The sequence below is a fragment of the Macaca nemestrina genome, unplaced genomic scaffold, assembly GCF_043159975.1.
Source record: "Macaca nemestrina isolate mMacNem1 unplaced genomic scaffold, mMacNem.hap1 Scaffold_45, whole genome shotgun sequence".
Taxonomy (NCBI): Eukaryota; Metazoa; Chordata; class Mammalia; order Primates; family Cercopithecidae; genus Macaca; species Macaca nemestrina.
Genome location: NW_027257674.1, coordinates 698,406 through 724,584, shown reverse-complemented (window position 1 = coordinate 724,584; position 26,179 = coordinate 698,406). Strand labels below are relative to the sequence as shown.

At 61.0% G+C, this 26,179-nt stretch overlaps 1 long non-coding RNA gene across 4 annotated transcripts in view; it reads left to right on the top strand.

Annotated features, from left to right (window-relative positions):
* Positions 1 to 21,712: 21,712 nt before the first annotated feature.
* The window catches only part of LOC139361376 (uncharacterized), a 34,753-nt gene continuing 30,286 nt past the window's right edge, over positions 21,713 to 26,179 (top strand). The window contains exons 1-2 of one of the 4 annotated variants that reach the window (XR_011618942.1): positions 21,713 to 22,042; positions 24,319 to 24,514. This is a non-coding gene — a long non-coding RNA (uncharacterized lncRNA). The remainder of the gene's footprint in view (positions 22,043 to 24,318; positions 24,515 to 26,179) is intronic. The other 3 variants (XR_011618939.1, XR_011618940.1, XR_011618941.1) reach the window with 3 other exon arrangements.

Below are 26,179 nucleotides of genomic sequence, written 5' to 3'. Positions count from 1 at the left end.
TTGGCCCGCTGCTAGATCCCAGGCGTTCTTTGATTTTCCCTGGCATTCATGGAAAGGTCACCTGTGCCCCCCTTCCACCGGGCACATGCCTGGACACCATTGTTTCCTTCGCCATCGCCCCGTGGGCCCTCAGTGACACACGTTCACACCATCTGCTCTAGGCTACGCCAGTGCCACGCGTTGGCTCCACCTGGGATTGGCCCCTGGACCTGTTGACACGTGTCCTGGGAAGCGGGATCAGCCTGAAGGAGCCCCAGGCCCTTGAGAATCACGGCAGGTCACCGCTCTTTGAAAGGAGGGAGGCAGAGGGCTCACGGGTCAGTGACCTTTCAGCTGACTCCACGCCTTGAGGCCCATGGGATGATTGTGGGCTGCAGCCAGGCCCTGCCTGCCTCAGTCGATGTGCTCAGCCCATCCATTCTCACTCGGAGGGGTCCAGAATGGGATCTGATGGGGGGTCGAGAGATGACCCCAGCAGGCGCCCTGAAGCTGCCGCTCCCCCGGTGGAAATCGGCTCAAGGAGGTCCTGAAGACGGGACCCCTGGGGGTTTGATCCTGGGAGGCCGCCCGCGGCCACCTATCCCACGCGGCCCCCTACTGAACCCCGGATGCAGCCGCTGGCAAGGCGGCAGCAGGAGAGCCCCTGGAGCCCAGCGGTCACCGTCCTTTAAAGGGGACGCAGCCTGACTGCCGGCAGCGGAGCGCGGGGCGGCCCAGCCAATGCGCATGCGCGAGTGGCGAGCGGGTGCCCGCGTCACAGTGGTTCCCACGGTTGTCAGAGAAACGGCTCCCTGAGGCCTGGCAAACAGGAGCCCTCCGTGGCAGTGCTTGGCTGGCGGGGCTCCGGGGCTCCAGCCTGACCTCCCCACGGGGTGGACAGGACGTTCTCCGGATGCCAGGAGTCGTGGCAAAGGGCTGACCAGGACGTTGAAAGCACAGGCGGGGTCCGGGGGAAGCAGCGCCGCATCCCAGCCTCAGGCCCGCCCGGACGCTGTTCGGGTGAGTCTCCCCAGAAGTCGTGCCCCCGTGATCTCGAGGACGGGTGGGCCTGCAGGCCCGTGGGCTGCTCTCTCAACCGAAGGTCGTTCTGGTCGAGAGCCGAACCCCCTAGCGTCAGCGGCTGCCTGGGGGTGTTTGTTTCCACGCCACGGCTGTAGGACTCTCTCTGTGTGTGTATGTGTTTGTGTGTCTCCCATTTTCGCTTCTCTGCCTGTCTCTCACGCTCTGTGAGTTCCTTGCCCTCTCTCTGTCGGCTGGTGTGTGTCTGTGTGTGTGTGTGTGTGTGTGTGTGTGTGTGTGTGTGTGAGAGAGAGATTGTGTGTTTGGAGGAAAGTGCCCTGTGCGCCCAAAAGCGATTTCTTGCCTGTCGCCTGTCTTTGGTGAGCCTCCCTCCGCGTCTGTGCCTGGGTCATGTGTCCGCTCGTCAAGCGTTTTCGCGGCGGTTCCACTTTGGGTTTGTGAAGGCCTGGACCACGTGAGGAGATGCGTGACTCCCGGAGCAGTTGAAATCTCATCCCCATCCGGTGCGGCCTCTTTTCATTGATCAAGAGAAACACACTGCAGCCGCGGACAAAAGCCGCAGGGAGCTCATCCTCCTGCAGGAGAGCAGGAGGTCCCCATCACAGGAGAGTCTTGTATCTTTTCAGGGCTCCTCTGTGAGAAAAGAAGCCACACCACCACACAGGCTGAAAGAGGAAGCCAGGAATGGGAGATGGCCACAATCCCAGTCACTGGAACGCTGGCCTCACTGGACAAGCCACCCGTTTGGCACCCCTCTCCTTCAGCCCGTGGCAGTGGCACGGTGCTGTACCCGGCCTGGGCTCTGGCCTCTGCTCCGTCCTCCCTCTGGCTGTGTACCCCCTGTTTCTCCGGGGCTTACGTGCTTCCTGGTCTGGCTGGATGTCTTCCAGAAGGATCACTTCCCAGTCCATCAGGGAGACACGTCCTGGAGATCCCTGTCATGATTGTTTCTCTCTGCAAACCTGCTTGGGTTTGCCCCGATTTCCAGCGGGGGAGGGGGAGCTTCAGGGCCCCTGCTGGGGACTCAGGACTCCGCTTGGGATCCGATAATGGACACTCCGGGTGAGAAAGCATGGGCTGAGCACATCTCCTGAGGCAGGCAGGGTCTCGCTGCAGCCCACAATCATCCCACAGGCCTCAAGGCCTGCTGTCCACTGAAAGTTCACGGCCGCATCTGAGCCCTCTGCCTCCCTCCTCCTTTGAAAGACAGGTCCTTGTCTTCTGGGACAGGTGCTGTCGCATTTCCTCTGCACACCCAGTCTCATTCCTGAGAAGGAGACTCCCCTCTGCTCCTGGGTGGACTGGCCCCCTGAAACTTTTGGCCCGCTGCTAGATCCCAGGCGTTCTTTGATTTTCCCTGGCATTCATGGAAAGGTCACCTGTGCCCCCCTTCCACCGGGCACATGCCTGGACACCATTGTTTCCTTCGCCATCGCCCCGTGGGCCCTCAGTGACACACGTTCACACCATCTGCTCTAGGCTACACCAGTGCCACGCGTTGGCTCCACCTGGGATTGGCCCCTGGACCTGTTGACACGTGTCCTGGGAAGCGGGATCAGCCTGAAGGAGCCCCAGGCCCTTGAGAATCACGGCAGGTCACCGCTCTTTGAAAGGAGGGAGGCAGAGGGCTCACGGGTCAGTGACCTTTCAGCTGACTCCACGCCTTGAGGCCCATGGGATGATTGTGGGCTGCAGCCAGGCCCTGCCTGCCTCAGTCGATGTGCTCAGCCCATCCATTCTCACTCGGAGGGGTCCAGAATGGGATCTGATGGGGGGTCGAGAGATGACCCCAGCAGGCGCCCTGAAGCTGCCGCTCCCCCGGTGGAAATCGGCTCAAGGAGGTCCTGAAGACGGGACCCCTGGGGGTTTGATCCTGGGAGGCCGCCCGCGGCCACCTATCCCACGCGGCCCCCTACTGAACCCCGGATGCAGCCGCTGGCAAGGCGGCAGCAGGAGAGCCCCTGGAGCCCAGCGGTCACCGTCCTTTAAAGGGGACGCAGCCTGACTGCCGGCAGCGGAGCGCGGGGCGGCCCAGCCAATGCGCATGCGCGAGTGGCGAGCGGGTGCCCGCGTCACAGTGGTTCCCACGGTTGTCAGAGAAACGGCTCCCTGAGGCCTGGCAAACAGGAGCCCTCCGTGGCAGTGCTTGGCTGGCGGGGCTCCGGGGCTCCAGCCTGACCTCCCCACGGGGTGGACAGGACGTTCTCCGGATGCCAGGAGTCGTGGCAAAGGGCTGACCAGGACGTTGAAAGCACAGACGGGGTCCGGGGGAAGCAGCGCCGCATCCCAGCCTCAGGCCCGCCCGGACGCTGTTCGGGTGAGTCTCCCCAGAAGTCGTGCCCCCGTGATCTCGAGGACGGGTGGGCCTGCAGGCCCGTGGGCTGCTCTCTCAACCGAAGGTCGTTCTGGTCGAGAGCCGAACCCCCTAGCGTCAGCGGCTGCCTGGGGGTGTTTGTTTCTGCGCCACGGCTGTAGGACTCTCTCTGTGTGTGTATGTGTTTGTGTGTCTCCCATTTTCGCTTCTCTGCCTGTCTCTCACGCTCTGTGAGTTCCTTGCCCTCTCTCTGTCGGCTGGTGTGTGTCTGTGTGTGTGTGTGTGTGTGTGTGTGTGTGAGAGAGAGAGAGATTGTGTGTTTGGAGGAAAGTGCCCTGTGCGCCCAAAAGCGATTTCTTGCCTGTCGCCTGTCTTTGGTGAGCCTCCCTCCGCGTCTGTGCCTGGGTCATGTGTCCGCTCGTCAAGCGTTTTCGCGGCGGTTCCACTTTGGGTTTGTGAAGGCCTGGACCACGTGAGGAGATGCGTGACTCCCGGAGCAGTTGAAATCTCATCCCCATCCGGTGCGGCCTCTTTTCATTGATCAAGAGAAACACACTGCAGCCGCGGACAAAAGCCGCAGGGAGCTCATCCTCCTGCAGGAGAGCAGGAGGCCCCCATCACAGGAGAGGCTTGTATCTTTTCAGGGCTCCTCTGTGAGAAAAGAAGCCACACCACCACACAGGCTGAAAGAGGAAGCCAGGAATGGGAGATGGCCACAATCCCAGTCACTGGAACGCTGGCCTCACTGGACAAGCCACCCGTTTGGCACCCCTCTCCTTCAGCCCGTGGCAGTGGCACGGTGCTGTACCCGGCCTGGGCTCTGGCCTCTGCTCCGTCCTCCCTCTGGCTGTGTACCCCCTGTTTCTCCGGGGCTTACGTGCTTCCTGGTCTGGCTGGATGTCTTCCAGAAGGATCACTTCCCAGTCCATCAGGGAGACACGTCCTGGAGATCCCTGTCATGATTGTTTCTCTCTGCAAACCTGCTTGGGTTTGCCCCGATTTCCAGCGGGGGAGGGGGAGCTTCAGGGCCCCTGCTGGGGACTCAGGACTCCGCTTGGGATCCGATAATGGACACTCCGGGTGAGAAAGCATGGGCTGAGCACATCTCCTGAGGCAGGCAGGGTCTCGCTGCAGCCCACAATCATCCCACAGGCCTCAAGGCCTGCTGTCCACTGAAAGTTCACGGCCGCATCTGAGCCCTCTGCCTCCCTCCTCCTTTGAAAGACAGGTCCTTGTCTTCTGGGACAGGTGCTGTCGCATTTCCTCTGCACACCCAGTCTCATTCCTGAGAAGGAGACTCCCCTCTGCTCCTGGGTGGACTGGCCCCCTGAAACTTTTGGCCCGCTGCTAGATCCCAGGCGTTCTTTGATTTTCCCTGGCATTCATGGAAAGGTCACCTGTGCCCCCCTTCCACCGGGCACATGCCTGGACACCATTGTTTCCTTCGCCATCGCCCCGTGGGCCCTCAGTGACACACGTTCACACCATCTGCTCTAGGCTACACCAGTGCCACGCGTTGGCTCCACCTGGGATTGGCCCCTGGACCTGTTGACACGTGTCCTGGGAAGCGGGATCAGCCTGAAGGAGCCCCAGGCCCTTGAGAATCACGGCAGGTCACCGCTCTTTGAAAGGAGGGAGGCAGAGGGCTCACGGGTCAGTGACCTTTCAGCTGACTCCACGCCTTGAGGCCCATGGGATGATTGTGGGCTGCAGCCAGGCCCTGCCTGCCTCAGTCGATGTGCTCAGCCCATCCATTCTCACTCGGAGGGGTCCAGAATGGGATCTGATGGGGGGTCGAGAGATGACCCCAGCAGGCGCCCTGAAGCTGCCGCTCCCCCGGTGGAAATCGGCTCAAGGAGGTCCTGAAGACGGGACCCCTGGGGGTTTGATCCTGGGAGGCCGCCCGCGGCCACCTATCCCACGCGGCCCCCTACTGAACCCCGGATGCAGCCGCTGGCAAGGCGGCAGCAGGAGAGCCCCTGGAGCCCAGCGGTCACCGTCCTTTAAAGGGGACGCAGCCTGACTGCCGGCAGCGGAGCGCGGGGCGGCCCAGCCAATGCGCATGCGCGAGTGGCGAGCGGGTGCCCGCGTCACAGTGGTTCCCACGGTTGTCAGAGAAACGGCTCCCTGAGGCCTGGCAAACAGGAGCCCTCCGTGGCAGTGCTTGGCTGGCGGGGCTCCGGGGCTCCAGCCTGACCTCCCCACGGGGTGGACAGGACGTTCTCCGGATGCCAGGAGTCGTGGCAAAGGGCTGACCAGGACGTTGAAAGCACAGGCGGGGTCCGGGGGAAGCAGCGCCGCATCCCAGCCTCAGGCCCGCCCGGACGCTGTTCGGGTGAGTCTCCCCAGAAGTCGTGCCCCCGTGATCTCGAGGACGGGTGGGCCTGCAGGCCCGTGGGCTGCTCTCTCAACCGAAGGTCGTTCTGGTCGAGAGCCGAACCCCCTAGCGTCAGCGGCTGCCTGGGGGTGTTTGTTTCCACGCCACGGCTGTAGGACTCTCTCTGTGTGTGTATGTGTTTGTGTGTCTCCCATTTTCGCTTCTCTGCCTGTCTCTCACGCTCTGTGAGTTCCTTGCCCTCTCTCTGTCGGCTGGTGTGTGTCTGTGTGTGTGTGTGTGTGTGTGTGTGTGTGAGAGAGAGAGAGATTGTGTGTTTGGAGGAAAGTGCCCTGTGCGCCCAAAAGCGATTTCTTGCCTGTCGACTGTCTTTGGTGAGCCTCCCTCCGCGTCTGTGCCTGGGTCATGTGTCCGCTCGTCAAGCGTTTTCGCGGCGGTTCCACTTTGGGTTTGTGAAGGCCTGGACCACGTGAGGAGATGCGTGACTCCCGGAGCAGTTGAAATCTCATCCCCATCCGGTGCGGCCTCTTTTCATTGATCAAGAGAAACACACTGCAGCCGCGGACAAAAGCCGCAGGGAGCTCATCCTCCTGCAGGAGAGCAGGAGGCCCCCATCACAGGAGAGGCTTGTATCTTTTCAGGGCTCCTCTGTGAGAAAAGAAGCCACACCACCACACAGGCTGAAAGAGGAAGCCAGGAATGGGAGATGGCCACAATCCCAGTCACTGGAACGCTGGCCTCACTGGACAAGCCACCCGTTTGGCACCCCTCTCCTTCAGCCCGTGGCAGTGGCACGGTGCTGTACCCGGCCTGGGCTCTGGCCTCTGCTCCGTCCTCCCTCTGGCTGTGTACCCCCTGTTTCTCCGGGGCTTACGTGCTTCCTGGTCTGGCTGGATGTCTTCCAGAAGGATCACTTCCCAGTCCATCAGGGAGACACGTCCTGGAGATCCCTGTCATGATTGTTTCTCTCTGCAAACCTGCTTGGGTTTGCCCCGATTTCCAGCGGGGGAGGGGGAGCTTCAGGGCCCCTGCTGGGGACTCAGGACTCCGCTTGGGATCCGATAATGGACACTCCGGGTGAGAAAGCATGGGCTGAGCACATCTCCTGAGGCAGGCAGGGTCTCGCTGCAGCCCACAATCATCCCACAGGCCTCAAGGCCTGCTGTCCACTGAAAGTTCACGGCCGCATCTGAGCCCTCTGCCTCCCTCCTCCTTTGAAAGACAGGTCCTTGTCTTCTGGGACAGGTGCTGTCGCATTTCCTCTGCACACCCAGTCTCATTCCTGAGAAGGAGACTCCCCTCTGCTCCTGGGTGGACTGGCCCCCTGAAACTTTTGGCCCGCTGCTAGATCCCAGGCGTTCTTTGATTTTCCCTGGCATTCATGGAAAGGTCACCTGTGCCCCCCTTCCACCGGGCACATGCCTGGACACCATTGTTTCCTTCGCCATCGCCCCGTGGGCCCTCAGTGACACACGTTCACAGCATCTGCTCTAGGCTACGCCAGTGCCACGCGTTGGCTCCACCTGGGATTGGCCCCTGGACCTGTTGACACGTGTCCTGGGAAGCGGGATGAGCCTGAAGGAGCCCCAGGCCCTTGAGAATCACGGCAGGTCACCGCTCTTTGAAAGGAGGGAGGCAGAGGGCTCACGGGTCAGTGACCTTTCAGCTGACTTCACGCCTTGAGGCCCATGGGATGATTGTGGGCTGCAGCCAGGCCCTGCCTGCCTCAGTCGATGTGCTCAGCCCATCCATTCTCACTCGGAGGGGTCCAGAATGGGATCTGATGGGGGGTCGAGAGATGACCCCAGCAGGCGCCCTGAAGCTGCCGCTCCCCCGGTGGAAATCGGCTCAAGGAGGTCCTGAAGACGGGACCCCTGGGGGTTTGATCCTGGGAGGCCGCCCGCGGCCACCTCTCCCACGCGGCCCCCTACTGAACCCCGGATGCAGCCGCTGGCAAGGCGGCAGCAGGAGAGCCCCTGGAGCCCAGCGGTCACCGTCCTTTAAAGGGGACGCAGCCTGACTGCCGGCAGCGGAGCGCGGGGCGGCCCAGCCAATGCGCATGCGCGAGTGGCGAGCGGGTGCCCGCGTCACAGTGGTTCCCACGGTTGTCAGAGAAACGGCTCCCTGAGGCCTGGCAAACAGGAGCCCTCCGTGGCAGTGCTTGGCTGGCGGGGCTCCGGGGCTCCAGCCTGACCTCCCCACGGGGTGGACAGGACGTTCTCCGGATGCCAGGAGTCGTGGCAAAGGGCTGACCAGGACGTTGAAAGCACAGGCGGGGTCCGGGGGAAGCAGCGCCGCATCCCAGCCTCAGGCCCGCCCGGACGCTGTTCGGGTGAGTCTCCCCAGAAGTCGTGCCCCGTGATCTCGAGGACGGGTGGGCCTGCAGGCCCGTGGGCTGCTCTCTCAACCGAAGGTCGTTCTGGTCGAGAGCCGAACCCCCTAGCGTCAGCGGCTGCCTGGGGGTGTTTGTTTCCACGCCACGGCTGTAGGACTCTCTCTGTGTGTGTATGTGTTTGTGTGTCTCCCATTTTCGCTTCTCTGCCTGTCTCTCACGCTCTGTGAGTTCCTTGCCCTCTCTCTGTCGGCTGGTGTGTGTCTGTGTGTGTGTGTGTGTGTGTGTGTTTGTGTGTGTGTGTGTGTGTGAGAGAGATTGTGTGTTTGGAGGAAAGTGCCCTGTGCGCCCAAAAGCGATTTCTTGCCTGTCGCCTGTCTTTGGTGAGCCTCCCTCCGCGTCTGTGCCTGGGTCATGTGTCCGCTCGTCAAGCGTTTTCGCGGCGGTTCCACTTTGGGTTTGTGAAGGCCTGGACCACGTGAGGAGATGCGTGACTCCCGGAGCAGTTGAAATCTCATCCCCATCCGGTGGGGCCTCTTCTCATTGATCAAGACAAACACACCGCAGCCGCGGACAAAAGCCGCAGGGAGCTCATCCTCCTGCAGGAGAGCAGGAGGCCCCCATCACAGGAGAGGCTTGTATCTTTTCAGGGCTCCTCTGTGAGAAAAGAAGCCACACCACCACACAGGCTGAAAGAGGAAGCCAGGAATGGGAGATGGCCACAATCCCAGTCACTGGAACGCTGGCCTCACTGGACAAGCCACCCGTTTGGCACCCCTCTCCTTCAGCCCGTGGCAGTGGCACGGTGCTGTACCCGGCCTGGGCTCTGGCCTCTGCTCCGTCCTCCCTCTGGCTGTGTATCCCCTGTTTCTCCGGGGCTTACGTGCTTCCTGGTCTGGCTGGATGTCTTCCAGAAGGATCACTTCCCAGTCCATCAGGGAGACACGTCCTGGAGATCCCTGTCATGATTGTTTCTCTCTGCAAACCTGCTTGGGTTTGCCCCGATTTCCAGCGGGGGAGGGGGAGCTTCAGGGCCCCTGCTGGGGACTCAGGACTCCGCTTGGGATCCCATAATGGACACTCCGGGTGAGAAAGCATGGGCTGAGCACATCTCCTGAGGCAGGCAGGGTCTCGCTGCAGCCCACAATCATCCCACAGGCCTCAAGGCCTGCTGTCCACTGAAAGTTCACGGCCGCATCTGAGCCCCCTGCCTCCCTCCTCCTTTGAAAGACAGGTCCTTGTCTTCTGGGACAGGTGCTGTCGCATTTCCTCTGCACACCCAGTCTCATTCCTGAGAAGGAGACTCCCCTCTGCTCCTGGGTGGACTGGCCCCCTGAAACTTTTGGCCCGCTGCTAGATCCCAGGCGTTCTTTGATTTTCCCTGGCATTCATGGAAAGGTCACCTGTGCCCCCCTTCCACCGGGCACATGCCTGGACACCATTGTTTCCTTCGCCATCGCCCCGTGGGCCCTCAGTGACACACGTTCACAGCATCTGCTCTAGGCTACGCCAGTGCCACGCGTTGGCTCCACCTGGGATTGGCCCCTGGACCTGTTGACACGTGTCCTGGGAAGCGGGATCAGCCTGAAGGAGCCCCAGGCCCTTGAGAATCACCGCAGGTCACCGCTCTTTGAAAGGAGGGAGGCAGAGGGCTCACGGGTCAGTGACCTTTCAGCTGACTCCACGCCTTGAGGCCCATGGGATGATTGTGGGCTGCAGCCAGGCCCTGCCTGCCTCAGTCGATGTGCTCAGCCCATCCATTCTCACTCGGAGGGGTCCAGAATGGGATCTGATGGGGGGTCGAGAGATGACCCCAGCAGGCGCCCTGAAGCTGCCGCTCCCCCGGTGGAAATCGGCTCAAGGAGGTCCTGAAGACGGGACCCCTGGGGGTTTGATCCTGGGAGGCCGCCCGCGGCCACCTCTCCCACGCGGCCCCCTACTGAACCCCGGATGCAGCCGCTGGCAAGGCGGCAGCAGGAGAGCCCCTGGAGCCCAGCGGTCACCGTCCTTTAAAGGGGACGCAGCCTGACTGCCGGCAGCAGAGCGCGGGGCGGCCCAGCCAATGCGCATGCGCGAGTGGCGAGCGGGTGCCCGCGTCACAGTGGTTCCCACGGTTGTCAGAGAAACGGCTCCCTGAGGCCTGGCAAACAGGAGCCCTCCGTGGCAGTGCTTGGCTGGCGGGGCTCCGGGGCTCCAGCCTGACCTCCCCACGGGGTGGACAGGACGTTCTCCGGATGCCAGGAGTCGTGGCAAAGGGCTGACCAGGACGTTGAAAGCACAGGCGGGGTGCGGGGGAAGCAGCGCCGCATCCCAGCCTCAGGCCCGCCCGGACGCTGTTCGGGTGAGTCTCCCCAGAAGTCGTGCCCCCGTGATCTCGAGGACGGGTGGGCCTGCAGGCCCGTGGGCTGCTCTCTCAACCGAAGGTCGTTCTGGTCGAGAGCCGAACCCCCTAGCGTCAGCGGCTGCCTGGGGGTGTTTGTTTCCGCGCCACGGCTGTAGGACTCTCTCTGTGTGTGTATGTGTTTGTGTGTCTCCCATTTTCGCTTCTCTGCCTGTCTCTCACGCTCTGTGAGTTCCTTGCCCTCTCTCTGTCGGCTGGAGTGTGTCTGTGTGTGTGTGTGTGTGTGTGTGTGTGTGTGTGTGTGTGTGAGAGAGAGAGATTGTGTGTTTGGAGGAAAGTGCCCTGTGCGCCCAAAAGCGATTTCTTGCCTGTCGCCTGTCTTTGGTGAGCCTCCCTCCGCGTCTGTGCCTGGGTCATGTGTCCGCTCGTCAAGCGTTTTCGCGGCGGTTCCACTTTGGGTTTGTGAAGGCCTGGACCACGTGAGGAGATGCGTGACTCCCGGAGCAGTTGAAATCTCATCCCCATCCGGTGGGGCCTCTTCTCATTGATCAAGACAAACACACCGCAGCCGCGGACAAAAGCCACAGGGAGCTCATCCTCCTGCAGGAGAGCAGGAGGCCCCCATCACAGGAGAGGCTTGTATCTTTTCAGGGCTCCTCTGTGAGAAAAGAAGCCACACCACCACACAGGCTGAAAGAGGAAGCCAGGAATGGGAGATGGCCACAATCCCAGTCACTGGAACGCTGGCCTCACTGGACAAGCCACCCGTTTGGCACCCCTCTCCTTCAGCCCGTGGCAGTGGCACGGTGCTGTACCCGGCCTGGGCTCTGGCCTCTGCTCCGTCCTCCCTCTGGCTGTGTATCCCCTGTTTCTCCGGGGCTTACGTGCTTCCTGGTCTGGCTGGATGTCTTCCAGAAGGATCACTTCCCAGTCCATCAGGGAGACACGTCCTGGAGATCCCTGTCATGATTGTTTCTCTCTGCAAACCTGCTTGGGTTTGCCCCGATTTCCAGCGGGGGAGGGGGAGCTTCAGGGCCCCTGCTGGGGACTCAGGACTCCGCTTGGGATCCCATAATGGACACTCCGGGTGAGAAAGCATGGGCTGAGCACATCTCCTGAGGCAGGCAGGGTCTCGCTGCAGCCCACAATCATCCCACAGGCCTCAAGGCCTGCTGTCCACTGAAAGTTCACGGCCGCATCTGAGCCCTCTGCCTCCCTCCTCCTTTGAAAGACAGGTCCTTGTCTTCTGGGACAGGTGCTGTCGCATTTCCTCTGCACACCCAGTCTCATTCCTGAGAAGGAGACTCCCCTCTGCTCCTGGGTGGACTGGCCCCCTGAAACTTTTGGCCCGCTGCTAGATCCCAGGCGTTCTTTGATTTTCCCTGGCATTCATGGAAAGGTCACCTGTGCCCCCCTTCCACCGGGCACATGCCTGGACACCATTGTTTCCTTCGCCATCGCCCCGTGGGCCCTCAGTGACACACGTTCACAGCATCTGCTCTAGGCTACGCCAGTGCCGCGCGTTGGCTCCACCTGGGATTGGCCCCTGGACCTGTTGACACGTGTCCTGGGAAGCGGGATCAGCCTGAAGGAGCCCCAGGCCCTTGAGAATCACGGCAGGTCACCGCTCTTTGAAAGGAGGGAGGCAGAGGGCTCACGGGTCAGTGACCTTTCAGCTGACTCCACGCCTTGAGGCCCATGGGATGATTGTGGGCTGCAGCCAGGCCCTGCCTGCCTCAGTCCATGTGCTCAGCCCATCCATTCTCACTCGGAGGGGTCCAGAATGGGATCTGATGGGGGGTCGAGAGATGACCCCAGCAGGCGCCCTGAAGCTGCCGCTCCCCCGGTGGAAATCGGCTCAAGGAGGTCCTGAAGACGGGACCCCTGGAGGTTTGATCCTGGGAGGCCGCCCGCGGCCGCCTCTCCCACGCGGCCCCCTACTGAACCCCGGATGCAGCCGCTGGCAAGGCGGCAGCAGGAGAGCCCCTGGAGCCCAGCGGTCACCGTCCTTTAAAGGGGACGCAGCCTGACTGCCGGCAGCGGAGCGCGGGGCGGCCCAGCCAATGCGCATGCGCGAGTGGCGAGCGGGTGCCCGCGTCACAGTGGTTCCCACGGTTGTCAGAGAAACGGCTCCCTGAGGCCTGGCAAACAGGAGCCCTCCGTGGCAGTGCTTGGCTGGCGGGGCTCCGGGGCTCCAGCCTGACCTCCCCACGGGGTGGACAGGACGTTCTCCGGATGCCAGGAGTCGTGGCAAAGGGCTGACCAGGACGTTGAAAGCACAGGCGGGGTCCGGGGGAAGCAGCGCCGCATCCCAGCCTCAGGCCCGCCCGGACGCTGTTCGGGTGAGTCTCCCCAGAAGTCGTGCCCCCGTGATCTCGAGGACGGGTGGGCCTGCAGGCCCGTGGGCTGCTCTCTCAACCGAAGGTCGTTCTGGTCGAGAGCCGAACCCCCTAGCGTCAGCGGCTGCCTGGGGGTGTTTGTTTCCGCGCCACGGCTGTAGGACTCTCTCTGTGTGTGTATGTGTTTGTGTGTCTCCCATTTTCGCTTCTCTGCCTGTCTCTCACGCTCTGTGAGTTCCTTGCCCTCTCTCTGTCGGCTGGTGTGTGTCTGTGTGTGTGTGTGTGTGTGTGTGTGTGTGTGTGTGTGTGAGAGAGAGAGATTGTGTGTTTGGAGGAAAGTGCCCTGTGCGCCCAAAAGCGATTTCTTGCCTGTCGCCTGTCTTTGGTGAGCCTCCCTCCGCGTCTGTGCCTGGGTCATGTGTCCGCTCGTCAAGCGTTTTCGCGGCGGTTCCACTTTGGGTTTGTGAAGGCCTGGACCACGTGAGGAGATGCGTGACTCCCGGAGCAGTTGAAATCTCATCCCCATCCGGTGGGGCCTCTTCTCATTGATCAAGACAAACACACCGCAGCCGCGGACAAAAGCCGCAGGGAGCTCATCCTCCTGCAGGAGAGCAGGAGGCCCCCATCACAGGAGAGGCTTGTATCTTTTCAGGGCTCCTCTGTGAGAAAAGAAGCCACACCACCACACAGGCTGAAAGAGGAAGCCAGGAATGGGAGATGGCCACAATCCCAGTCACTGGAACGCTGGCCTCACTGGACAAGCCACCCGTTTGGCACCCCTCTCCTTCAGCCCGTGGCAGTGGCACGGTGCTGTACCCGGCCTGGGCTCTGGCCTCTGCTCCGTCCTCCCTCTGGCTGTGTACCCCCTGTTTCTCCGGGGCTTACGTGCTTCCTGGTCTGGCTGGATGTCTTCCAGAAGGATCACTTCCCAGTCCATCAGGGAGACACGTCCTGGAGATCCCTGTCATGATTGTTTCTCTCTGCAAACCTGCTTGGGTTTGCCCCGATTTCCAGCGGGGGAGGGGGAGCTTCAGGGCCCCTGCGGGGGACTCAGGACTCCGCTTGGGATCCCATAATGGACACTCCGGGTGAGAAAGCATGGGCTGAGCACATCTCCTGAGGCAGGCAGGGTCTCGCTGCAGCCCACAATCATCCCACAGGCCTCAAGGCCTGCTGTCCACTGAAAGTTCACGGCCGCATCTGAGCCCTCTGCCTCCCTCCTCCTTTGAAAGACAGGTCCTTGTCTTCTGGGACAGGTGCTGTCGCATTTCCTCTGCACACCCAGTCTCATTCCTGAGAAGGAGACTCCCCTCTGCTCCTGGGTGGACTGGCCCCCTGAAACTTTTGGCCCGCTGCTAGATCCCAGGCGTTCTTTGATTTTCCCTGGCATTCATGGAAAGGTCACCTGTGCCCCCCTTCCACCGGGCACATGCCTGGACACCATTGTTTCCTTCGCCATCGCCCCGTGGGCCCTCAGTGACACACGTTCACAGCATCTGCTCTAGGCTACGCCAGTGCCACGCGTTGGCTCCACCTGGGATTGGCCCCTGGACCTGTTGACACGTGTCCTGGGAAGCGGGATCAGCCTGAAGGAGCCCCAGGCCCTTGAGAATCACGGCAGGTCACCGCTCTTTGAAAGGAGGGAGGCAGAGGGCTCACGGGTCAGTGACCTTTCAGCTGACTCCACGCCTTGAGGCCCATGGGATGATTGTGGGCTGCAGCCAGGCCCTGCCTGCCTCAGTCGATGTGCTCAGCCCATCCATTCTCACTCGGAGGGGTCCAGAATGGGATCTGATGGGGGGTCGAGAGATGACCCCAGCAGGCGCCCTGAAGCTGCCGCTCCCCCGGTGGAAATCGGCTCAAGGAGGTCCTGAAGACGGGACCCCTGGGGGTTTGATCCTGGGAGGCCGCCCGCGGCCACCTCTCCCACGCGACCCCCTACTGAACCCCGGATGCAGCCGCTGGCAAGGCGGCAGCAGGAGAGCCCCTGGAGCCCAGCGGTCACCGTCCTTTAAAGGGGACGCAGCCTGACTGCCGGCAGCGGAGCGCGGGGCGGCCCAGCCAATGCGCATGCGCGAGTGGCGAGCGGGTGCCCGCGTCACAGTGGTTCCCACGGTTGTCAGAGAAACGGCTCCCTGAGGCCTGGCAAACAGGAGCCCTCCGTGGCAGTGCTTGGCTGGCGGGGCTCCGGGGCTCCAGCCTGACCTCCCCACGGGGTGGACAGGACGTTCTCCGGATGCCAGGAGTCGTGGCAAAGGGCTGACCAGGACGTTGAAAGCACAGGCGGGGTCCGGGGGAAGCAGCGCCGCATCCCAGCCTCAGGCCCGCCCGGACGCTGTTCGGGTGAGTCTCCCCAGAAGTCGTGCCCCCGTGATCTCGAGGACGGGTGGGCCTGCAGGCCCGTGGGCTGCTCTCTCAACCGAAGGTCGTTCTGGTCGAGAGCCGAACCCCCTAGCGTCAGCGGCTGCCTGGGGGTGTTTGTTTCCGCGCCACGGCTGTAGGACTCTCTCTGTGTGTGTATGTGTTTGTGTGTCTCCCATTTTCGCTTCTCTGCCTGTCTCTCACGCTCTGTGAGTTCCTTGCCCTCTCTCTGTCGGCTGGTGTGTGTCTGTGTGTGTGTGTGTGTGTGTGTGTGTGTGTGTGTGTGTGCGTGTGTGAGAGAGAGATTGTGTGTTTGGAGGAAAGTGCCCTGTGCGCCCAAAAGCGATTTCTTGCCTGTCGCCTGTCTTTGGTGAGCCTCCCTCCGCGTCTGTGCCTGGGTCATGTGTCCGCTCGTCAAGCGTTTTCGCGGCGGTTCCACTTTGGGTTTGTGAAGGCCTGGACCACGTGAGGAGATGCGTGACTCCCGGAGCAGTTGAAATCTCATCCCCATCCGGTGGGGCCTCTTCTCATTGATCAAGACAAACACACCGCAGCCGCGGACAAAAGCCACAGGGAGCTCATCCTCCTGCAGGAGAGCAGGAGGCCCCCATCACAGGAGAGGCTTGTATCTTTTCAGGGCTCCTCTGTGAGAAAAGAAGCCACACCACCACACAGGCTGAAAGAGGAAGCCAGGAATGGGAGATGGCCACAATCCCAGTCACTGGAACGCTGGCCTCACTGGACAAGCCACCCGTTTGGCACCCCTCTCCTTCAGCCCGTGTCAGTGGCACGGTGCTGTACCCGGCCTGGGCTCTGGCCTCTGCTCCGTCCTCCCTCTGGCTGTGTATCCCCTGTTTCTCCGGGGCTTACGTGCTTCCTGGTTTGGCTGGATGTCTTCCAGAAGGATCACTTCCCAGTCCATCAGGGAGACACGTCCTGGAGATCCCTGTCATGATTGTTTCTCTCTGCAAACCTGCTTGGGTTTGCCCCGATTTCCAGCGGGGGAGGGGGAGCTTCAGGGCCCCTGCTGGGGACTCAGGACTCCGCTTGGGATCCCATAATGGACACTCCGGGTGAGAAAGCATGGGCTGAGCACATCTCCTGAGGCAGGCAGGGTCTCGCTGCAGCCCACAATCATCCCACAGGCCTCAAGGCCTGCTGTCCACTGAAAGTTCACGGCCGCATCTGAGCCCTCTGCCTCCCTCCTCCTTTGAAAGACAGGTCCTTGTCTTCTGGGACAGGTGCTGTCGCATTTCCTCTGCACACCCAGTCTCATTCCTGAGAAGGAGACTCCCCTCTGCTCCTGGGTGGACTGGCCCCCTGAAACTTTTGGCCCGCTGCTAGATCCCAGGCGTTCTTTGATTTTCCCTGGCATTCATGGAAAGGTCACCTGTGCCCCCCTTCCACCGGGCACATGCCTGGACACCATTGTTTCCTTCGCCATCGCCCCGTGGGCCCTCAGTGACACACGTTCACAGCATCTGCTCTAGGCTACGCCAGTGCCACGCGTTGGCTCCACCTGGGATTGGCCCCTGGACCTGTTGACACGTGTCCTGGGAAGCGGGATCAGCCTGAAGGAGCCCCAGGCCCTTGAGAATCACGGCAGGTCACCGCTCTTTGAAAGGAGGGAGGCAGAGGGCTCACGGGTCAGTGACCTTTCAGCTGACTTCACGCCTTGAGGCCCATGGGATGATTGTGGGCTGCAGCCAGGCCCTGCCTGCCTCAGTCGAAGTGCTCAGCCCATCCATTCTCACTCGGAGGGGTCCAGAATGGGATCTGATGGGGGGTCGAGAGATGACCCCAGCAGGCGCCCTGAAGCTGCCGCTCCCCCGGTGGAAATCGGCTCAAGGAGGTCCTGAAGACGGGACCACTGGGGGTTTGATCCTGGGAGGCCGCCCGCGGCCGCCTCTCCCACGCGGCCCCCTACTGAGCCCCGGATGCAGCCGCTGGCAAGGCGGCAGCAGGAGAGCCCCCGGAGCCCAGGGGTCACCGTCCTTTAAAGGGGACGCAGCCTGACTGCCGGCAGCGGAGCGCGGGGCGGCCCAGCCAATGCGCATGCGCGAGTGGCGAGCGGGTGCCCGCGTCACAGTGGTTCCCACGGTTGTCAGAGAAACGGCTCCCTGAGGCCTGGCAAACAGGAGCCCTCCGTGGCAGTGCTTGGCTGGCGGGGCTCCGGGGCTCCAGCCTGACCTCCCCACGGGGTGGACAGGACGTTCTCCGGATGCCAGGAGTCGTGGCAAAGGGCTGACCAGGACGTTGAAAGCACAGGCGGGGTCCGGGGGAAGCAGCGCCGCATCCCAGCCTCAGGCCCGCCCGGACGCTGTTCGGGTGAGTCTCCCCAGAAGTCGTGCCCCCGTGATCTCGAGGACGGGTGGGCCTGCAGGCCCGTGGGCTGCTCTCTCAACCGAAGGTCGTTCTGGTCGAGAGCCGAACCCCCTAGCGTCAGCGGCGGCCTGGTGGTGTTTGTTTCCGCGCCACGGCTGTAGGACTCTGAGTGTGTATGTGTTTGTGTGTCTCCCATTTTCGCTTCTCTGCCTGTCTCTCACGCTCTGTGAGTTCATTGCCCTCTCTCTGTCGGCCGGTGTGTGTCTGTGTGTGTGTGTGTGTGTGTGTGTGTGTGTGTGTGTGGGTGTGTGTGAGAGAGAGATTGTGTGTTTGGAGGAAAGTGCCCTGTGCGCCCAAAAGCGATTTCTTGCCTGTCGCCTGTCTTTGGTGAGCCTCCCTCCGCGTCTGTGACTGGGTCATGTGTCCGCTCGTCAAGCGTTTTCGCGGCGGTTCCACTTTGGGTTTGTGAAGGCCTGGACCACGTGAGGAGATGCGTGACTCCCGGAGCAGTTGAAATCTCATCCCCTTCCGGTGCGGCCTCTTTTCATTGATCAAGACAAACACACTGCAGCCGCGGACAAAAGCCGCAGGGAGCTCATCCTCCTGCAGGAGAGCAGGAGGCCCCCATCACAGAAGAGGCTTGTATCTTTTCAGGGCTCCTCTGTGAGAAAAGAAGCCACACCACCACACAGGCTGAAAGAGGAAGCCAGGAATGGGAGATGGCCACAATCCCAGTCACTGGAACGCTGGCCTCACTGGACAAGCCACCCGTTTGGCACCCCTCTCCTTCAGCCCGTGGCAGTGGCACGGTGCTGTACCCGGCCTGGGCTCTGGCCTCTGCTCCGTCCTCCCTCTGGCTGTGTATCCCGTTTCTCCGGGGCTTACGTGCTTCCTGGTCTGGCTGGATGTCTTCCAGAAGGATCACTTCCCAGTCCATCAGGGAGACACGTCCTGGAGATCCCTGTCATGATTGTTTCTCTCTGCAAACCTGCTTGGGTTTGCCCCGATTTCCAGCGGGGGAGGGGGAGCTTCAGGGCCCCTGCTGGGGACTCAGGACTCCGCTTGGGATCCCATAATGGACACTCCGGGTGAGAAAGCATGGGCTGAGCACATCTCCTGAGGCAGGCAGGGTCTCGCTGCAGCCCACAATCATCCCACAGGCCTCAAGGCCTGCTGTCCACTGAAAGTTCACGGCCGCATCTGAGCCCTCTGCCTCCCTCCTCCTTTGAAAGACAGGTCCTTGTCTTCTGGGACAGGTGCTGTCGCATTTCCTCTGCACACCCAGTCTCATTCCTGAGAAGGAGACTCCCCTCTGCTCCTGGGTGGACTGGCCCCCTGAAACTTTTGGCCCGCTGCTAGATCCCAGGCGTTCTTTGATTTTCCCTGGCATTCATGGAAAGGTCACCTGTGCCCCCCTTCCACCGGGCACATGCCTGGACACCATTGTTTCCTTCGCCATCGCCCCGTGGGCCCTCAGTGACACACGTTCACACCATCTGCTCTAGGCTACGCCAGTGCCACGCGTTGGCTCCACCTGGGATTGGCCCCTGGACCTGTTGACACGTGTCCTGGGAAGCGGGATCAGCCTGAAGGAGCCCCAGGCCCTTGAGAATCACGGCAGGTCACCGCTCTTTGAAAGGAGGGAGGCAGAGGGCTCACGGGTCAGTGACCTTTCAGCTGACTCCACGCCTTGAGGCCCATGGGATGATTGTGGGCTGCAGCCAGGCCCTGCCTGCCTCAGTCGATGTGCTCAGCCCATCCATTCTCACTCGGAGGGGTCCAGAATGGGATCTGATGGGGGGTCGAGAGATGACCCCAGCAGGCGCCCTGAAGCTGCCGCTCCCCCGGTGGAAATCGGCTCAAGGAGGTCCTGAAGACGGGACCCCTGGGGGTTTGATCCTGGGAGGCCGCCCGCGGCCGCCTCTCCCACGCGGCCCCCTACTGAGCCCCGGATGCAGCCGCTGGCAAGGCGGCAGCAGGAGAGCCCCCGGAGCCCAGGGGTCACCGTCCTTTAAAGGGGACGCAGCCTGACTGCCGGCAGCGGAGCGCGGGGCGGCCCAGCCAATGCGCATGCGCGAGTGGCGAGCGGGTGCCCGCGTCACAGTGGTTCCCACGGTTGTCAGAGAAACGGCTCCCTGAGGCCTGGCAAACAGGAGCCCTCCGTGGCAGTGCTTGGCTGGCGGGGCTCCGGGGCTCCAGCCTGACCTCCCCACGGGGTGGACAGGACGTTCTCCGGATGCCAGGAGTCGTGGCAAAGGGCTGACCAGGACGTTGAAAGCACAGGCGGGGTCCGGGGGAAGCAGCGCCGCATCCCAGCCTCAGGCCCGCCCGGACGCTGTTCGGGTGAGTCTCCCCAGAAGTCGTGCCCCCGTGATCTCGAGGACGGGTGGGCCTGCAGGCCCGTGGGCTGCTCTCTCAACCGAAGGTCGTTCTGGTCGAGAGCCGAACCCCCTAGCGTCAGCGGCGGCCTGGGGGTGTTTGTTTCCGCGCCACGGCTGTAGGACTCTCTCTGAGTGTGTATGTGTTTGTGTGTCTCCCATTTTCGCTTCTCTGCCTGTCTCTCACGCTCTGTGAGTTCATTGCCCTCTCTCTGTCGGCCGGTGTGTGTGTGTGTGTGTGTGTGTGTGTGTGTGTGTGTGTGTGTGAGAGAGAGATTGTGTGTTTGGAGGAAAGTGCCCTGTGCACCCAAAAGCGATTTCTTGCCTGTCGCCTGTCTTTGGTGAGCCTCCCTCCGCGTCTGTGACTGGGTCATGTGTCCGCTCGTCAAGCGTTTTCGCGGCGGTTCCACTTTGGGTTTGTGAAGGCCTGGACCACGTGAGGAGATGCGTGACTCCCGGAGCAGTTGAAATCTCATCCCCTTCCGGTGCGGCCTCTTTTCATTGATCAAGACAAACACACTGCAGCCGCGGACAAAAGCCGCAGGGAGCTCATCCTCCTGCAGGAGAGCAGGAGGCCCCCATCACAGGAGAGGCTTGTATCTTTTCAGGGCTCCTCTGTGAGAAAAGAAGCCACACCACCACACAGGCTGAAAGAGGAAGCCAGGAATGGGAGATGGCCACAATCCCAGTCACTGGAACGCTGGCCTCACTGGACAAGCCACCCGTTTGGCACCCCTCTCCTTCAGCCCGTGGCAGTGGCACGGTGCTGTACCCGGCCTGGGCTCTGGCCTCTGCTCCGTCCTCCCTCTGGCTGTGTATCCCGTTTCTCCGGGGCTTACGTGCTTCCTGGTCTGGCTGGATGTCTTCCAGAAGGATCACTTCCCAGTCCATCAGGGAGACACGTCCTGGAGATCCCTGTCATGATTGTTTCTCTCTGCAAACCTGCTTGGGTTTGCCCCGATTTCCAGCGGGGGAGGGGGAGCTTCAGGGCCCCTGCTGGGGACTCAGGACTCCGCTTGGGATCCCATAATGGACACTCCGGGTGAGAAAGCATGGGCTGAGCACATCTCCTGAGGCAGGCAGGGTCTCGCTGCAGCCCACAATCATCCCACAGGCCTCAAGGCCTGCTGTCCACTGAAAGTTCACGGCCGCATCTGAGCCCTCTGCCTCCCTCCTCCTTTGAAAGACAGGTCCTTGTCTTCTGGGACAGGTGCTGTCGCATTTCCTCTGCACACCCAGTCTCATTCCTGAGAAGGAGACTCCCCTCTGCTCCTGGGTGGACTGGCCCCCTGAAACTTTTGGCCCGCTGCTAGATCCCAGGCGTTCTTTGATTTTCCCTGGCATTCATGGAAAGGTCACCTGTGCCCCCCTTCCACCGGGCACATGCCTGGACACCATTGTTTCCTTCGCCATCGCCCCGTGGGCCCTCAGTGACACACGTTCACACCATCTGCTCTAGGCTACGCCAGTGCCACGCGTTGGCTCCACCTGGGATTGGCCCCTGGACCTGTTGACACGTGTCCTGGGAAGCGGGATCAGCCTGAAGGAGCCCCAGGCCCTTGAGAATCACGGCAGGTCACCGCTCTTTGAAAGGAGGGAGGCAGAGGGCTCACGGGTCAGGGACCTTTCAGCTGACTCCACGCCTTGAGGCCCATGGGATGATTGTGGGCTGCAGCCAGGCCCTGCCTGCCTCAGTCGATGTGCTCAGCCCATCCATTCTCACTCGGAGGGGTCCAGAATGGGATCTGATGGGGGGTCGAGAGATGACCCCAGCAGGCGCCCTGAAGCTGCCGCTCCCCCGGTGGAAATCGGCTCAAGGAGGTCCTGAAGACGGGACCCCTGGGGGTTTGATCCTGGGAGGCCGCCCGCGGCCGCCTCTCCCACGCGGCCCCCTACTGAGCCCCGGATGCAGCCGCTGGCAAGGCGGCAGCAGGAGAGCCCCCGGAGCCCAGGGGTCACCGTCCTTTAAAGGGGACGCAGCCTGACTGCCGGCAGCGGAGCGCGGGGCGGCCCAGCCAATGCGCATGCGCGAGTGGCGAGCGGGTGCCCGCGTCACAGTGGTTCCCACGGTTGTCAGAGAAACGGCTCCCTGAGGCCTGGCAAACAGGAGCCCTCCGTGGCAGTGCTTGGCTGGCGGGGCTCCGGGGCTCCAGCCTGACCTCCCCACGGGGTGGACAGGACGTTCTCCGGATGCCAGGAGTCGCGGCAAAGGGCTGACCAGGACGTTGAAAGCACAGGCGGGGTCCGGGGGAAGCAGCGCCGCATCCCAGCCTCAGGCCCGCCCGGACGCTGTTCGGGTGAGTCTCCCCAGAAGTCGTGCCCCCGTGATCTCGAGGACGGGTGGGCCTGCAGGCCCGTGGGCTGCTCTCTCAACCGAAGGTCGTTCTGGTCGAGAGCCGACCCCCCTAGCGTCAGCGGCGGCCTGGTGGTGTTTGTTTCCGCGCCACTGCTGTAGGACTCTCTCTGTGTGTGTATGTGTTTGTGTGTCTCCCATTTTCGCTTCTCTGCCTGTCTCTCACGCTCTGTGAGTTCCTTGCCCTCTCTCTGTCGGCTGGTGTGTGTCTGTGTGTGTGTGTGTGTGTGTGTGTGTGTGTGTGTGTGTGTGAGATTGTGTGTTTGGAGGAATGTGCCCTGTGCACCCAAAAGCGATTTCTTGCCTGTCGCCTGTCTTTGGTGAGCCTCCCTCCGCGTCTGTGCCTGGGTCATGTGTCCGCTCGTCAAGCGTTTTCGCGGCGGTTCCACTTTGGGTTTGTGAAGGCCTGGACCACGTGAGGAGATGCCGTGACTCCCGGAGCAGTTGAAATCTCATCCCCATCCGGTGCGGCCTCTTTTCATTGATCAAGACAAACACACTGCAGCCGCGGACAAAAGCCGCAGGGAACTCATCCTCCTGCAGGAGAGCAGGAGGCCCCCATCACAGAAGAGGCTTGTATCTTTTCAGGGCTCCTCTGTGAGAAAAGAAGCCGCACCACCACAAAGGCTGAAAGAGGAAGCCAGGAATGGGAGATGGCCACAATCCCAGTCACTGGAACGCTGGCCTCACTGGACAAGCCACCCGTTTGGCACCCCTCTCCTTCAGCCCGTGGCAGTGGCACGGTGCTGTACCCGGCCTGGGCTCTGGCCTCTGCTCCGTCCTCCCTCTGGCTGTGTATCCCCTGTTTCTCTGGGGCTTACGTGCTTCCTGGTCTGGCTGGATGTCTTCCAGAAGGATCACTTCCCAGTCCATCAGGGAGACACATCCTGGAGATCCCTGTCATGATTGTTTCTCTCTGCAAACCTGCTTGGGTTTGCCCCGATTTCCAGCGGGGGAGGGGGAGCTTCAGGGCCCCTGCTGGGGACTCAGGACTCTGCTTGGGATCCCATAATGGACGCTCCGGGTGAGAAAGCATGGGCTGAGCACATCTCCTGAGGCAGGCAGGGTCTCGCTGCAGCCCACCATCATCCCACAGGCCTCAAGGCCTGCTGTCCACTGAAAGTTCACGGCCGCATCTGAGCCCTCTGCCTCCCTCCTCCTTTGAAAGACAGGTCCTTGTCTTCTGGGACAGGTGCTGTCGCATTTCCTCTGCACACCCAGTCTCATTCCTGAGAAGGAGACTCCCCTCTGCTCCTGGGTGGACTGGCCCCCTGAAACTTTTGGCCCGCTGCTAGATCCCAGGCGTTCTTTGATTTTCCCTGGCATTCATGGAAAGGTCACCTGTGCCCCCCTTCCACCGGGCACATGCCTGGACACCATTGTTTCCTTCGCCATCGCCCCATGGGCCCTCAGTGACACACGTTCACACCATCTGCTCTAGGCTACGCCAGTGCCACGCGTTGGCTCCACCTGGGATTGGCCCCTGGACCTGTTGACACGTGTCCTGGGAAGCGGGATCAGCCTGAAGGAGCCCCAGGCCCTTGAGAATCACGGCAGGTCACCGCTCTTTGAAAGGAGGGAGGCAGAGGGCTCACGGGTCAGTGACCTTTCAGCTGACTCCACGCCTTGAGGCCCATGGGATGATTGTGGGCTGCAGCCAGGCCCTGCCTGCCTCAGTCGATGTGCTCAGCCCATCCATTCTCACTCGGAGGGGTCCAGAATGGGATCTGATGGGGGGTCGAGAGATGACCCCAGCAGGCGCCCTGAAGCTGCCGCTCCCCCGGTGGAAATCGGCTGAAGGAGGTCCTGAAGATGGGACTCCTGATTATTCGCATCTAATTATTCTGAGGAGACATTAACACAGCAATTTTGTAAATTTCCCATTAATTGTTAATCCATGGAAAAAAATTGGACAATGTTTTAAAATTTGAAATGCTTCATATAGTACAAATATCTTCCCACATGTGATTCAGTTTGTATTCATTAAAGCCAGAGAAGTTAATCATTACAAATTGCCAGTGGAAAAAAAAAATAAATCATTCATCATTGAAGTAGCATAGAATGTTTAAAGAGACAAGAATTTGTTATTTGCTTTGGGACAGTTTATGATTTCCAAAGGTTTTTTTTTGTTTTGTTTTGTTTTGTTTTGTTTTTTTGCTCATGGCTTTCTTTCTCTCTCTTTCTTTCTCATTTCAGTTTCTTTTTGTTTCTCCTGCTTAGAAATGTTGAGAGAACTTTGGATGCGGAACGTGGAGGTGGAGGAATATGATGTGGAAGCTTCTCTTGGTCAACACTGCAGGTGCCCAGCAAAGACACTGCTAGTCCACATCCCGGAGGTGTCTCTGAGCCCTAGTGGGCATTGCAGCTGATGATGAAACTTTTGGTGTGGCAGAAGAGTCTCCACAAACTTTGGAAGGTATCCGCTGCTTCCTCCATAGCCGTGTATCCCTGCTGAGGGTGGACTTCTGGGCGGGGGAAGTCCCCCTCATGGGCCAGGGCTGGCTGGCTGGTGACTCTTGCACAGCGCAGCCCCGGCGGTGGTGCAGGCTGCGCGGGCCCCTGGGTTGGGTGAGCCACAGTTGTCTGGATTTACCCAACTCCCTGGGAACACCCAGGTTAATTCCAGGCCCAAGATGGACCTCAGGCCCCACCTGGACACAAGTCCCTAGGTAGATGCATAGGCTCTGGGGAACCTCAAGCCTTAGGTGAAGTTCTAGGCTACAGGTAGACATCTTGCTCCAGTTGGACATCTGGTCCCAGGTGGACATCAGTCTCCAGGTGGAAACAAAGTCTCAAGTTGGACATCAGGCACCAGGAGGATTTCAGCCCTCCAGCGAACACCAGCTCCCAGGCTGACATCAGGGTACAAATGAACACTGGGCATCTGATGTACATCAGGCCCCAAGTTGACACCAAGGGCCCAGATGGACATGTGGCCCCATATGAACACTAGTCCCCAGTCAGCTAGGGCCTGGGTCCACCTGGAGCCTGATGTTTAGCTAGAGACTGGATATCCACCTGAGGCCTAGGTATCTACCCAGGGACTGAAGTCAAACTGGGGCCTGATATCCACCTGGGGACTAGGTATCCACCGGAGGTTGATGTCCACCTCGGGCCAGACGACCTTCTGGGGTCTGATGTTCACCTCAGGTCTGGGTGTCCATCTGGGGCCTGGTGCTGATTTGGATTCCAGCGTCTACCTGGAACCTGGGGCCAGGTTGTTCACTTGGAGCCTGGAGTTTTCCTCTGGGGCCTGGTAGCCACCTGGGCCCTGAGTGTCCACATAGGTTCTGATTTCCACTTTTGGCCTGAGTGTTCTTCTAGGGCCTGAGTGCCACCTGGGTCCTGATGTTCACCAGGAACCTAGGTATCCACTTGGGGCCTGATGTTCACCTGGGGCCTGATGTCCATGTGAGACCTGATATTCACTAAGAGCCTGGGCATCCACCTGTGGCCTGATGTTCAGATGGTGACTAGGAATTCCCCTAAGGCTTGATGTCCACTTGGGGCATAGATAACCACCTGTAGCCTAGTGTCCACCTGGAGCCTAGGTATCAACCTGGGGCATAATGGGCATAATGTCCTTTTGGGGGCCCACTGTCCACCTGAAGACTGGTGTCTGCCTAGGACCTGGCATCCACCTGGGGTCTGGTGTCTGCCTGGGGCCTAGTGTTCACTTGAAGACTGAGTATGAACCTTGGACCTGATGTATGCCTGGGGACTATTTATCCGCCTGGGGACTAGCATTCATCTGGGGCCTCATGTCCACCTAAGCCCTGGGTGTCAACCTGGTGCCTAATGGCCACCAGGGATCTATATACTCACTTGGGGCCTGGTGCTCCCATAGGGCCTAGGTGTACACCTGGGGAATGATGTCCAGGTGGAGGTGGATGTCTTCCTTGGTGTTGGTGTTCACCTGGGGACAAAGGTGTCCCTGGGGACCCGTGTTCACCTGGAGCCTCATGTGCACTTTGGACCTGCTGTCTACCTAGGGCCAGATGTCCATGTTAAGGCTGGTTGTCCACTTGGGGCCTAATGTCCACCTAAGACCCAGTGTTCACCTAGTGCCTGGGTGTCCACC